Raw genomic sequence first — 14,499 nt, 5'->3', positions numbered from 1 at the left:
AACTTTCCAGTTCATTTAATATTAGATTTCCAATGTTTTGGCCAGTAGATTCTCCCTGCAAGTCTGGTAGAGACAGAACACAAGACACTATATTTTCCCACATCCCTATCAAAATACGTCACGACCATCGGGTACAACTTTGAGTCAGTAACGTTTGTACCATCAGTTGCGAGAGAGAATGGACCCACTTGCAAATGCTTAACAAGTACATCCCTAGTATCTGTAGCAATTTCTTCGACGATTGCCGTGGTTTTTGTCCGGCCACATGCATATTTTTGTGCCTCTTCTGACTTAGGAAACATCTTCCGAAACAAAGGGCCCGCGTGGTCAGCTGCACTTAACGGAATATTGTGTTCAATTAAAAAAAAAGTGAACAGACATTCGGCTTGTGTGACGCTATCTTCACTTGCACTGCTCATGAAAAAGTATCAATTTTCTTGCTGTCCTCTTTGAATTGAATATTGCTCGCATGTTTATTCGATTTCATATGAACTAATATGTCACTTCTACCGCCATGAGAAATATTTAGATCACACCTGCAAACAGTGCAGAAAGCATATGTCAGTCCTTTGTCCGACTTTAAAATAAACGGAAATTCTTTAGAGTACTCTTTACGGAAACACTGCCAATAACAGTGTTTTTTAACGCCACTCATTCCGTAAGTTAGCTAAATACGCATTTCACAAAGAAAGAAAAACTCGTAACTAAAAACCACCACGAAGCACAAAGGTTTACTAACAAACAATATGGCGGTAAAACTGGCAAGGATAACGATAGTATAGCCAAAGCCATACGCTCGATTAATCGATAGTTGTAAAATGCAATACCTAATCGATACTATGATGTATATCAATATAATTGTTATTTTAATACCCATTCTGCGAGTTTCGGGAATAAATCCGTAAAATATTTATTAAAATGGTAAAATCATAAAATTGTTTGTTTTTCGTACATTTTACGAAAAATTCGTAAAAGTTGCTAAGTATGTAGAAGATGTGAGGCAAAATTTAATTGTTCACTGTTGACTGTGCCTACAAGTTAATAGTAGAAAGTTTGAACATCTTCTCAAGTAAAATTAAAATTTCTGCTCATAATTTAAATAATTAGTTAATTATGTCTAATTTTTAATAACTGTTTGCTTTATTTAGCTAATTTCTTAAAAATTCAAGAGGTAAACAGCCCAAACCTGAATAAACTGTTTTCGATTTTTGATGATCGGTACTTCATGTACTTGTTTAATAAAATACATTAATAAGGAGTCTATCTAAGACAAGATAATTAAATTTTATTTTTTATAATAAAATTTTATAATTAATTAGTTAATAAAATAAAAAATTATTAAGTAGTTCATCAAAATGTGTATTAATCATTCCTTGTTAATAATAATACTTATTAAATAATGAATTCATTTTTTAGTGAGAAAGTGGTAAGTTGTCAGACCAAGGTAACGTGGAATATCTCTAATTCTTATAACAATCATAATTAATAATTTTCATAATTTATCATAAAATTATTGAGTCATCAGTTAAATTCTGATCGATCAGTTCCAGTTTTCAATTATGATGGTCGTTAATCAGTCCATGTCCGGTTCGAACATCATTAATAACAATAATAATCATTTAATAATTTATTTTTAATCCATCAAAAATCATTAATTAGTCAGTCTCAGTCAGAGTTGAGTGGTTTTAATTTTTTGTTACAATGATAAAATAAAGTTTTCAATTTTTTTTTTAGCAGGAAGTTAAAATCTAATTTGTTTAAGAATTAAATAATACACATACACATTTACTCAAACACACACACACATGCACACACACACACATGCACACACACATATGCTCGCTTACTGCTGCTTGCCCCCTTATACTCTTGGCGCGCCGTGAGAGACAGTAAGCAGTAGTACCTCGCGCTTCTCTCTTTCTCCCAGTAAGCACAGTCCTCCCCCAAAATTCTTCTTCTTTCTCTTAGAGTGAGCTCATCATTGGTTAACTATTTTAATTAATTACTAATTACCTATGGGTCAGATCAAAAATCAGCATAGACTTCCTGTCTCAGAAATTTATTTTCTATCTCTGACCCCAAAAAAAAAAGTGCAGTCTTTCACAGACACCCTGTATAATTGTTGTCTTATTGGTAGGGCCTGGAATTTTTCATGATTGCGAATTGTGCGAAAATTCGCGCGAATTTAGCATGAAAACGGGAAAAGTAAGTACATTCGCGAAAACCACAAAATTTCTATATTACACTGCGAATATATCCCTGAAAAGTCCCATTATTTGCAGATCACTAATACTCACGCAAGGTTAAAGTATCCTTAAACCCAAGTCTTGTGTTTCAGCATAATTACCTTATTTTTACATAAGCCGTGTTCGTGTATGGTTTTGATGCTCAAAATTGATCTCGGGTATAGTTCGAAATAAGTTTCTTCTCATTTGTGCACCGGGGTTTGTTCAAGTGGCAACCCCCTGTTCCTCCACTCCATTATGCCAATATCGTATTTATTGAATGCAAGCAAACTTTTGCACTCTATGAAAAATAAAAATAATGTGATGCCAAATTCTAAACTTCCGTGCACACTTGGCCGGATATGAGAACGCGTTTATTGTATTTTGCGAAAAGTGTATAAAATATTATATCAAAGCAAAAGAATAGCCTAATATCTTGTATCTATCCAAGTTGCATCATATACGGTAAAATGTAAACAAAACAAACCTGGTTTGTCCAGGTTAGCCAACATAGCTTCTACTAACTTCTCATGTAAGCGAATGCTTCCTTAACAAAGATCATACATTTCCCAGACTGTGAGAAGTTTTGTTTTGTGTAAAGCTAAACACATATGTTAGCAGATAACGAATTTATCTTACAGTAGTTGTTTATTTTGTGTAACTTCGTAAATAGCAAGAGAATAAGCAAATAATGATTTTGCAGGTACGAAATTAGTCTGCGCAACGAGACTGGGAGTGTGCGGGCATGCGTGACTATCATGCAGCCAGCATCTGTTGTTGACGTCACGAGCCGCGACAGTGTTCCCAACGTAGTGGCATTCCACTGCTTATATTTAATTGCGCGCCAAGTTTAGTTGATTGTTTTTGTAACAGCCTGTATGTAGTATGTTGCAACATATTTCTGTCTAAAGTTTGAAAATGCCGAATAATACTTTGAGTGCTCGAGACCGAGCATATCAGTATCAGAAACATGGGTTTTATTGTACTGACAATAGCACAGTGATGTGCAAATTTTGCAACTGTAAAGTTTCATGGGAAAGAAAAGATTCCACTGACAAACACCTAAAGTCGGCTAAGCATGTGGCATCGGCAGCCGAAAAAAAAGAAAATTTGAAGTTGCAAACATCTATAGCAACGTGTTTAAGTAGTGTAGAAATTAGGAAAAAAACTGTGGAGCATTTGGGTAAACATTTGACTGAAACATTTGTGAAAGCCAACATTCCACTAGAGAAACTGGAAAATGAAACACATGAAGTTCATGAACGAATTCATAGAAGGTAGGTAGTTATTTCTTCTCTTTAGTACTTATTTAAATTGAGATAAAATAAATTATCCCAGTGTATGTATCCACATTATTTCATAAAAGTATATTTTAAAAAGTTTTTACCATACTAAAAAATATTTTTTTAAAAAAGTAGGCCATAACATGCAACCCTTTAATTTTTTACAGGAGAAAGTGATATTCCATGGACAAAAGTGTTGCGTGAGAAATACCTTCCGGCAATTAGAACTGAGAGGGAGGAAAACATGAAAGCCAAACTTTTAGGGAAGCAAGTTGCTGTGTTGTGTGACAAGACTACCGACAAACGAGGTAGCTGTGTATTTGTTATTCTTTTTAAGATAATTGAAGCTTCTGACTTCATTGAAACTGTCGTGGCTGATATTCATAAACTTGAAACAGCAGATGCAAAGAGTTGTACTCGAGCAATTCTTGATACACTCAAGAAATTTGACATAAGTTTTGATAATGATTTAGCATTAACTTCTGATTCTGCCAGGTATATGGTCAGGTGCTTTGGTACACTCACAAATATCATGGCGGACCATGTTGTAGTTGTTCAGTGTTAGGCACACAAATTAAATTTGGTGGTGATGTACTTGGAAAGCACTTGCCAGAACTTCAAAATGCAACATCTAAGGTGAAGTTAGCATTTCTGAACACCAGGAAAAGGAAATATCTCTACAAGCAGTTCCTAGATGAGAAGTATCCTGGCAAGAACACTCCCCTTTTTCCTATTCCAGTGTTGACACGTTGGTCATCCTGGTATGAATCAGTTGCATACATTGCTGACTATTTCATTGACATTGTTGAGATCATGAAAATGGAAGAAGTTGCATCAGTAAGTAATTCTGGCATTGAGTTCTTAGCACAATCTTCAAAAGATCATATAAAAATTGTAAATATCCAAGCTGTGTTTGTTAAAGAAATCGGGAGAAATTTAGTTGACCTTATAAAATTGTTGGAAGGGTCTTCGTACCCATTCTCTCATGTTATTTATGGCAAACTTCGCAAACTTAAGCAAACCCTACAACTAGCTGAAGCAGGAAGTTTTGGTGAAGCAACAAAAGAAAATTTGATGACCAGTGAGAAAGATATTCTTAAAGCACAAATCACATCTGATTTAGTTACAACATCCTCACATGAATCAACCAAGCTAATGTCTCTGAAAGCAAGTGATCCAGCACAAAACTTTTACGAAGAGCTCAGTGTTTTTGATCCAACAGAGATTATCCAAGCTAGCATTTCACCAACACTTGGAAAAAGACTCAAGAAGATCTTCTTGCTCTCACATCTGGATGAAAATTTGTTGCTTCAAGGCTACACTGAACTGCAGTTTGCTGTCAAAAAACATGTGCGAGAGGAAGATAGTGCTGTAAATATTGTGTCAGTTTTAATGGGACTGTCTTTAAACCATTCAGAATTTTCAAAGGGTACACTGTCCATCTGGCTTCCGTGTACAAATGCAGACAGCGAAAGGTTTTTTTCAAAGTATAACACTGTTCTTTCTGATCATCGCCACAGCCTCTCTCAGGAAAACTTACAATTACTAAGTGAAATGTGTTTTAAAGTATAAAAGATTGTAAAGTACTCTGCTTTAACACTGTGTTTTCTATAGTTTGCACATATTAATTTTTTTTAAAAGTCTATTTTGTGTAACTGTTTTAAATTTAATTGGCTGTTATTATGCATATTAGACTATTCCTAGTATACATGGATTGTTTATTAAATATTGTTACGATTTCCCTGCGGGTTCGTAAAGGATAGCCCAATTAATAGATTTTATTTCACACACACAGCTTTATTTATTACCACTAGTTGTCACTTACAAATAATCTTCTAAAATGGCAGATAATTAACTACACTTAAAGAAATGTCAATTCCCCAGTCACTCGTTTCACACACCTCGCTGGGCCGCACTCCCGGCGCAACTCTCGCCGCTGCACCCCTCGTGGGTCTCCGCCGCGGGACTCCGTCGCTGCACTCCGCCGCCGCCGTCACACCCTTCGCCGAGATCCCACACGACGACTCGCTCGTAACTTCACTCGGGACTCCGCCGCGCCCGCGACTCTATCGCCCGGAAACTCCCGACTCCACTGAACTCACTCACTCCCTGCCCTGGAACCTTCGTCCAAGGACTTCGCCACTCTGCCGCACCCGCGGCACTATCGCCCGGAAACTCCGCTGTGGAAGAACCCCCCACTGAACTCCTCAGACTCTGCCCTGGAACCTTCGTCCAAGGACTTCGCCACTCTGCCGCACCCGCGGCACTATCGCCCGGAAACTCCGCCGCGGGAGAACTCCCCACTCAGACTCTGACTGACTCGAAGGTCGGCCCAACCGCTTTATATAGCCCTTGGGTTCCCGTCCAGAACAATCGGGCATGTCTCCGAGATATTGCGCGACCTTCGCCGTCGAAATGCCCAGAAACGCGTCGTGAGTCCTCGAAGGACGGGGCGGCTGCTCAAAGAACGCCGATAAACGCAACAAGCATCGGGTTCCCACAAAACGCGCCGATAAACATGTCTGAGTCCTTTTATGCAGCAGTGCAGCCTCTTTTAAGTAACTCGATCTGAGGCAGGTGCGCGCTGCGACGGTCAGGATGTTGCGAGACAGTATGACACGAGATACCAGGGAGAGGATGCAGGTGGAAGGGGGGCGCAGACAGGCCGAACGAGCACGGCGATGCCAAGCACTGCAGCCAAGCGCGATCGTAACATTGCCCCCTCCTTAAACCTGTTCGTCCCGAACAGGTAATGCATCTCCTCCTGGAGGTCCGCATGCTACTCGAAGTTTAGGCCTCCTGCCTTTCCTCCATCGCGGGCTGTACAGTCTCACCAGATAACCCTCTCTCTCATTAGATGTAGCTTCTCTTGTCACCCGGCGACACTTCTGCGTCGCAGATGCCCCATGTCGTTCAGCCAGCTGCCCGAGACGGGCTGACCGATGCTTTGGACTGACCCGATACTCTTGAGTGCATTGCTTATTGCCTTCCAAATGTTTCCTTGTATCTTCCCTTTTTCTCTCCATTTCTTCTCTCGCAGCTGCTTGTTCGCACAGCATTTCTTCCCGGCTCCTCTTTGTCTCTTCTTGGTTCCTCATTCCCTCTTCGTTCTTCTGAATATCTTCTGGACTGCACTCAGTTACTCCTTGCACCATCTTCATCACTCTTTGTGTTCTCATTGTCTCTTCTCGGTCTTCCTTCCCCTGTTCTTGGTCTTTCTTCATCTCTTCTTGGTCTTCCTGCATCTCTTCTTGGTATTTCTTCGTTTCTTCTTTGCACTTCTCTATCTCTTCTTGACTCATGTTCATCTTTTCTCGGCTCTTCTTCAGTTCTTCTTGGCATTTTACCCTCTCTCTTTGGTCTATCTTCATTTCTTCTTGTTCAATATTCCACACTTTGTAACCCATCTTCACTACTTCTGTGCTTTTCTTCAGCTCTTCTTTCATCTTCATTTCCTGGCTGTTATCTTCTCCTTGGCTAATTTCCTCATGACTGTTTTTCTCTTCACTGTTCTTCTCTTCGCTGTTCTTCTCTTCGCTGGTCTCCTCTTGGCTGGTCTCCTCTTGGCTGGTCTCCTCTTGGCTGGTCTCCTCTTGGCTGGTCTCCTCTTGGCTGGTCTTCTCTTGGCTGGTTTTCTCTTCGCCGGTCTTTTCATTGCTGTTCTTCTCTTCACTATTTTGCTCTTGGCTGTTCTTCTCTTGGTTTATCTTCTCTTGGCTGGTCTTCTCTTCACTGTTTTTATCATGGCTATTATTCTCTTGGCTGTTCTCTTCTAGGCTTATCTTCACTTCAGTCTTCATTTCATTCTTAATTTCTTCCTGGCCACTGTTCTTTTCATCCTGATCCTTCTTCATTTCCTCTAGGCTATTATTTGACCCACTCTTCGTTTCTTCATGATGGTCCTTACTCTCATTATTTTCACTCTTCACTTCTTTCGCAGAGTTCTTCATACTGGTTATCCATGCCCTCATGTCATTCACCATTTCTTCCAGCATAACCCTTATCTTCCTGATATCTTCTACATTTAACTCTTCAGCAGCCATCTCTTTCTAAAGCATTTACTAATTAATCAACCTAAATATTTTTTTCTAATACTGTTCTTAATTTTAAATGGTCTAGCCGAACCTTCTAATTAAACTAACGATAACTCTATTACATTCAAAACTAACACTGACTACAGTATACTCAAACTAACTCTAGAAAATTTCAAATTCACTAAAGTTCTAAACACTAACTATATTCTCGTAAACTAAACTATATCCTTAACTTTTATTATAATAATGTAACTGAATCCTAAATCTATTAATTAGGGCTATCCCACTTCTGACACCAAAAATGTTACGATTTCCCTGCGGGTTCGTAAAGGATAGCCCAATTAATAGATTTTATTTCACACACAAAGCTTTATTTATTACCACTAGTTGTCACTTACAAATAATCTTCTAAAATGGCAGATAATTAACTACACTTAAAGAAATGTCAATTCCCCAGTCACTCGTTTCACACACCTCGCTGGGCCGCACTCCCGGCGCAACTCTCGCCGCTGCACCCCTCGTGGGTCTCCGCCGCGGGACTCCGTCGCTGCACTCCGCCGCCGCCGTCACACCCTTCGCCGAGATCCCACACGACGACTCGCTCGTAACTTCACTCGGGACTCCGCCGCGCCCACGACTCTATCGCCCGGAAAATCCCGACTCCACTGAACTCACTCACTCCCTGCCCTGGAACCTTCGTCCAAGGACTTCGCCACTCTGCCGCACCCGCGGCACTATCGCCCGGAAACTCCGCTGTGGGAGAACCCCCCACTGAACTCCTCAGACTCTGCCCTGGAACCTTCGTCCAAGGACTTCGCCACTCTGCCGCACCCGCGGCACTATCGCCCGGAAACTCCGCCGCGGGAGAACTCCCCACTCAGACTCTGACTGACTCGAAGGTCGGCCCAACCGCTTTATATAGCCCTTGGGTTCCCGTCCAGAACAATCGGGCATGTCTCCGAGATATTGCGCGACCTTCGCCGCCGAAATGCCCAGAAACGCGTCGTGAGTCCTCGAAGGACGGGGCGGCTGCTCAAAGAACGCCGATAAACGCAACAAGCATCGGGTTCCCACAAAACGTGCCGATAAACATGTCTGAGTCCTTTTATGCAGCAGTGCGGCCTCTTTTAAGTAACTCGATCTGAGGCAGGTGCGCGCTGCGACGGTCAGGATGTTGCGAGACAGTATGACACGAGATACCAGGGAGAGGATGCAGGTGGAAGGGGGGCGCAGACAGGCCGAACGAGCACGGCGATGCCAAGCACTGCAGCCAAGCGCGATCGTAACAATATGTAAACTATTATATTCAATAACTGCAAAATTTAGACAACATTAAAAATACCAGTAAAATTTCCATTGCATAACGAAAATACAGACTTTAAACCACCGCTTTTCTAATTTGAAAGTACCGCTTTTTGCATGCTGAAAACACCAAAATTTTCCAGGCCCTACTTATTGGGAGTGAACCAGTAGTGAAGAAGAATAAGAAGAAGAAGAAATTTGTTGTCTGTAAAGTCAGTTTACGAACGATAGTTTAACGTAACAACTTCATAACAAAACATTGATGAAATGATTGCATACTTTTATGAATAAAATTGAATCATTTTTATTGAATTATCACTATTTTGTATGGATACAAAGGAGGAGTGAAATGAAATTTACAATTTAATTGATAAATTTACTTTTATTTGCACTCATTAATTCAAATATGTTTATTACTTTAACGACGAGATTATTTTAACTATAACTTTTATACATGTTTGCTATTTAACTTCTTCCAATCTGTGTTATTCTGTTAAGGATAGGACGATGATAGGAAAAGTAGGAAACGAATGGGAGTGTTTCAAGGATGATGTGAAGGAAAATAGCTTACCCAACACCAAAATGCAGTCAAAAATAATATATTTGCACCACGGACTCTGCAGCAATGCTAGGAGGAACGGGTTAGCAAAGAGCAATGAAAATGTTACATTGAAATGCATGAAAACAGAATTACGCCACGGACTCGGTCGCAATGATAGGAGGTTCAGGTTAGCAAAGAGCAATATAAAATGAGCGTAACGGGACAATGTGCGTAATGGGACACTTTTTTGTGCGTGCTGCCGGCGTTCATCGATTTATTAGACGTTGTCACGTCAAAAAAGTTTCAGCACCCAAAAATTCATGAAATTTAGGTAAATTTGTTTAAAATGTTTTAACAAATATATTTTTCGTCTGTCTGTGTAATAATATTGTATGTAGACTTATTTCTAATTTCAACAAGTATGAAAGTTTTTTTTTTTACCGCAAACTCGTAAGAAGATAAATCTTCAATTTTTTGTCTTTTACTAATATATAAATATAACATGGATATTGTGCTATATCCATACAAATATTACCAATTTTCCATATGCACAAACTTGTTGGAAATATTTGAGTATCCCTGTGTTTGCCTATTGCAACACCAGCATTAATTAATTAATTTTGTGTTAATGCAATTAATTACACCAATCCTAGGCTCCATAAATAGCAAGGCTAATTAACTTCATGTATTCGAAAATGTGTAGGTAAATATTCTTTACGTAATATAAATGCGTACAATAACACTCAATGCCAAATATGTCACACAATTTATATTTATAAGCCTACCATCGAATACTTTGTATGACAATATTACATCGCATAATGGGAAATAGGTGGTTATGCACTATCATCAGTCGGCTCTTGGCTTGTGCGCCCAGAAGTGACTTTCAACTCACGTCCATACCCTTCCACAAACTTTCCAAACCATCCTTTACTGGCAGTGAAACTGATAGTATTACTCTGGATATTAACATTTTTATTTTTAAAAAATTAAAGTGCTTATTCAATATCACCGCTTGGTTTACTCCAATCCTGTCAGGTCCGCGATTCTTTTATTGCACAATTCCTATTCCATGTAAATCCTCTGTTAATTTCTGTTCCGGTACCTAATGTCAAATGTGTTCCCGCTAGTACAACTAACAGAATCGACTTACATAAAAGTTTGATAAGAGTCCTTACTTCGTACAATTGTGTGCACAGTTGACTTGCTTAAAACTAAAGTGCGACCAACATAAGTGTGGCCTTCATAACATTCTGCACGCCGTAACAATTGTTTTGTCTTAAATACAACATGTTGCATTACGCTCTCACGTGGAAGCCATGATTCCAATATGATTCCAACTACAGGTGCTTGCACACGTATAGTTACCGCTACATGAATGGGCAGAAGTTGCTTTGTGTTTGTGTGAGCGAGTTCTCTGCCACTGGCAAGACTGACGTTCATCATGGCGCAGTCTGTGGCTGGGCAACAACGGTACGGCCCGGCAGCATATGCGCAGACTTTATTTAGATTCAATAGCCACAACCAAACCTGTCATAGCTGATGTTTGTGCAAAAGCCGATAGCGTAGTCATACCTCATACAGCTAACTGTATGCCATGGCAAATCTGTTGTTTACAGATTTGAAGTAGACATCGTGGCATCATGCCCAACTTTTTTTTGTCTGTGGTGATTTCATGATAACAGAAATTTACAGACGTTCTATTCATGATGGGGGCAGTAAAATTAACATCACGCTAAATGAATTTGCACGATTTGAAGACGTGCTGAGTAAGGGATTGGTTATTCTTTTTGTGTTGTTTTGTGTTTGTGTTAGTATTTTTTCTTTATGCATTATTGTTATTCTCTATTTTTTTATTTATTACTTACATATGTTATCTTTTTAACCATTTAAGGTAGATGGGTTATGTTGGGGTCTTTGTGTTAGTACAAATTGTATATCTTGTATTTTTTGTTTCTATATTTTTATGTGTACACACTCCTAGAGTCTTTATAGACTGTTTGTGTGCTATGTTACAATTTTACAAATAAAAAAAAATTCACCAAGAAAAAAAGAAAGCAATTTGACACCTAAAATGCTACAAATATAAAGTGATATTTGATGATTATTCAGGTACATCAAATAAATTTTATACCTTCCTCTTTTGGGGTAAATGGTGGGAAAGAAAAATAATGGTATCAAAGTAAGAAAAATGCATTAGCAAGAATTTTGCAACTGACTATACTGCAGTGATAACTCTTGATAACCAAAATTTATTCCACTACCATCAGTTGTTGATGTGAGGTTCTACTGTAATACAGAAACTTTCCAGACACTATGAAAGTTTCATTTTCAAACTGAATTAACCTTTTTGGATAAATTCCATTTTCCTTACCTTTCTTGGTGAGTGGTAAAACTACATAGAATTTAGTTCTGTTCTAGTTAGCAACTGGAAGCCTGGCTATAGTTTGTTTGATTTTAAATTCTCATAAAGCAGTACTCTAAAACAGTTATATCACTTAAAAACTGAACAGCATTAGAGAAAAAAAAGCATCTATATAGTTCACAAACCTAAATGAAAGCAACAATAAGCCAAAATAAAAATACACTAGAGTCCCGTTATAGCGAAGGTGTCACGGTTCCGGGTTTGATCCTCGCTATAACCAAATTGGACAGATTTTAGCCCCCAAAAAATAAAAGTTAACTGAAAATAGCATAAAAATTGTGTTTAAACCTGTATAATTGGTAGAGATGGTGATTTATAGCTAGAGACCCCGAAAAATGGTGAAGCGCGAAATTCACGAAATAACGCGAAAAGTTGATACTTTAAACGAATTTTGCGACTTTCCTTTGATTTTGACATAGTCGCGAAATTTACAAACTTTCACACGAAATTCACTAATTTTCGCGCGAAATTCACGCTTTTCCGCACAAAATAATGTCCTTATATCGCAAGTTCTATTTATTTACACCATCATAAACATAGGCGTGAAATAAACATAGACTGAAAGACTAGTGCCGTGATATTATCTTCGTTTTGACACGTTACTGAAATCCACATATTTTTATTGCTTGTTTACAAGCTGTAAATATTGCCATCACAAATGAAAACAAAATGTAACAAATTTCAACAATCGATATGTGCACACTACCAACATAACAAAATTGACTGTCCACAGTTTTCGTGTATTGAATAATGGTCGTTTCTGCCGCAAGGCGCACTGGTGTCGATTTTTCTAACCTAATTTATTCGCATGGAGCTAAGATGGCAGTCATTTTTACGTGCACACATCTATAAGTGTTTACAAATACCGCCCACATTTTGTAAATTTTGTGATACAATTGAATTTATGGCTAAGATGCCGAAAACTTCGACAATGTTTGATCGCGAAAGAGAGATGAAATCGGATGGATTTTATATTTTTGATCAGCGGGACAAAATTATGATGTGCAAGTTCTGCAACGTGCGGGTTGATTGGACACACAGACACGTGCAAAAAGCATGTGGCAAATGACACACACAAAACAAAACAAAAAAGACAATTATTTTGTCAAGCAAATTCTACCGTGTCTAAACAAATCTCGATAGGCGACAGTGTGAATAAAGCAAACAAGCTTGAAAGTGCAGAAAACAAGAATTTGTTTCTGATTTTGTTAATATGATGCTGAAGTTAACATTCCTTTGGAAAAATCTGATCATCCAGCTATGAGAGAATGGTTTAATACCCATGTTGAAGGTAAGCCTTATTTCCCCCTCTAATAAAACTTCATAACCATATGTAGGCCTACAATATTATCGATTAACTTACCTTTAGGCCCAACTTACCTTAACTTCAAATAAATATGCAAGTACCTCAGATTAACAAACACACAAATAAGATGGATTGCATTGTGAAATGGTGAGCACACCACAAGATATTTTTGACTGATTGATTGATGGTTTTAGTCTGTAATCCAGCAGTAATCTTGAAAAGGTTACGTTAGGTTTGGCTAAGAATTGTTTTGAGTAAATTAGCCCATTAATATTTTCAGCGATAACCTTATAAATGCTACCTATTTATAAGTATATTGTAAGTTATGTATACATTTTAGGTGCAGGGGATTTGCCATCAGCCAACACTCTTAGAGAAACTTATGTCCCAAAAATTGCCCAGGCAAATAAGGAAACAGTAAGGCACGCTGTAGAAGACAAACAGATTGTATTCTTGTGTGATGAAACGACAGACAAAGTGGGCCAATGTAAGGCAGAGTCTGCTATTTTGTAGTGCCTATGAGAGATACTATGGTAACTGTTGTGTTACATTTGTGTACCAACCAAACTTGCCTGCAGAGGAGAATTTCTAGTATGTACAGTGAGATAGACTATAATTGAATTTGGATATCGAAATACTGTGTATTGTAACTTAGGATTTTTAATGAAATATCTCGAATGTTTTTACTTGGTTAAGACGTGTTTAGTCTTTGTAAAGCCCGTGTTCTTTAGTTTACAACAATTTTTTTTCTTCTTTCAAAATGAGACATCACTTTGATACTGCATAAAAAATACTGACTTACAAAACAGGTTTTAAAACTGTACCAAAGTACCATGTGAGAATAAGTATTTTCTTGAGATGAGTAGTACCAGGTATAATATGTGAAGTATTTTAATCAAAAAGTATAACAATGTTTAATCGAATGAATCATTTAACGAAGTTTTTACATATTTCCTGTTTATGTAAAGAAGATTTTCACATACAAAATTTAACAGCTGTTTATAATTGTATTTTTATGTACAATATAACATATTCGTAAACACTGCTTTCCTCATTTATATGTACCGCTATGAGGTTTTTTTTACACCGCCAATGGCATAATTTTTCCACCATTTTTTGGGGTCTCTACCAATTGCTTATTTTTACACCGATTTTTTGCACCGCTTTTGTCATTTTTTTACACCGAAATGAGCCAGTTTTATTTACCATTTTCTGGGGTCCCTATTTATAGCATTTAAATTAATAACATATAGCATTTTGAATTTGAAATTTAGCATTTTGTAGCATTTTTAAAAACAAGATTTAGCCAATTCTTTCATTTTACATTACTGAAGAAAAGTATATTTTTTAAAAAGCATTAAATAATACACATATTAATTATTA

General features: G+C 38.0%; 1 protein-coding gene across 3 annotated transcripts in view; it reads right to left on the bottom strand.

Moving 5' to 3' along the window:
- LOC134529402 (ataxin-2 homolog) overlaps positions 1 to 14,499 on the bottom strand; it is a 258,555-nt gene that overhangs the window by 37,673 nt on the left and 206,383 nt on the right. The gene's annotated exons all lie outside the window — the stretch shown is intronic.

The sequence above is a fragment of the Bacillus rossius genome, chromosome 2 (assembly GCF_032445375.1).
Source record: "Bacillus rossius redtenbacheri isolate Brsri chromosome 2, Brsri_v3, whole genome shotgun sequence".
In the NCBI taxonomy this organism is placed as follows: domain Eukaryota; kingdom Metazoa; phylum Arthropoda; class Insecta; order Phasmatodea; family Bacillidae; genus Bacillus; species Bacillus rossius.
This window is presented reverse-complemented; position numbering and strand designations above follow the sequence as displayed.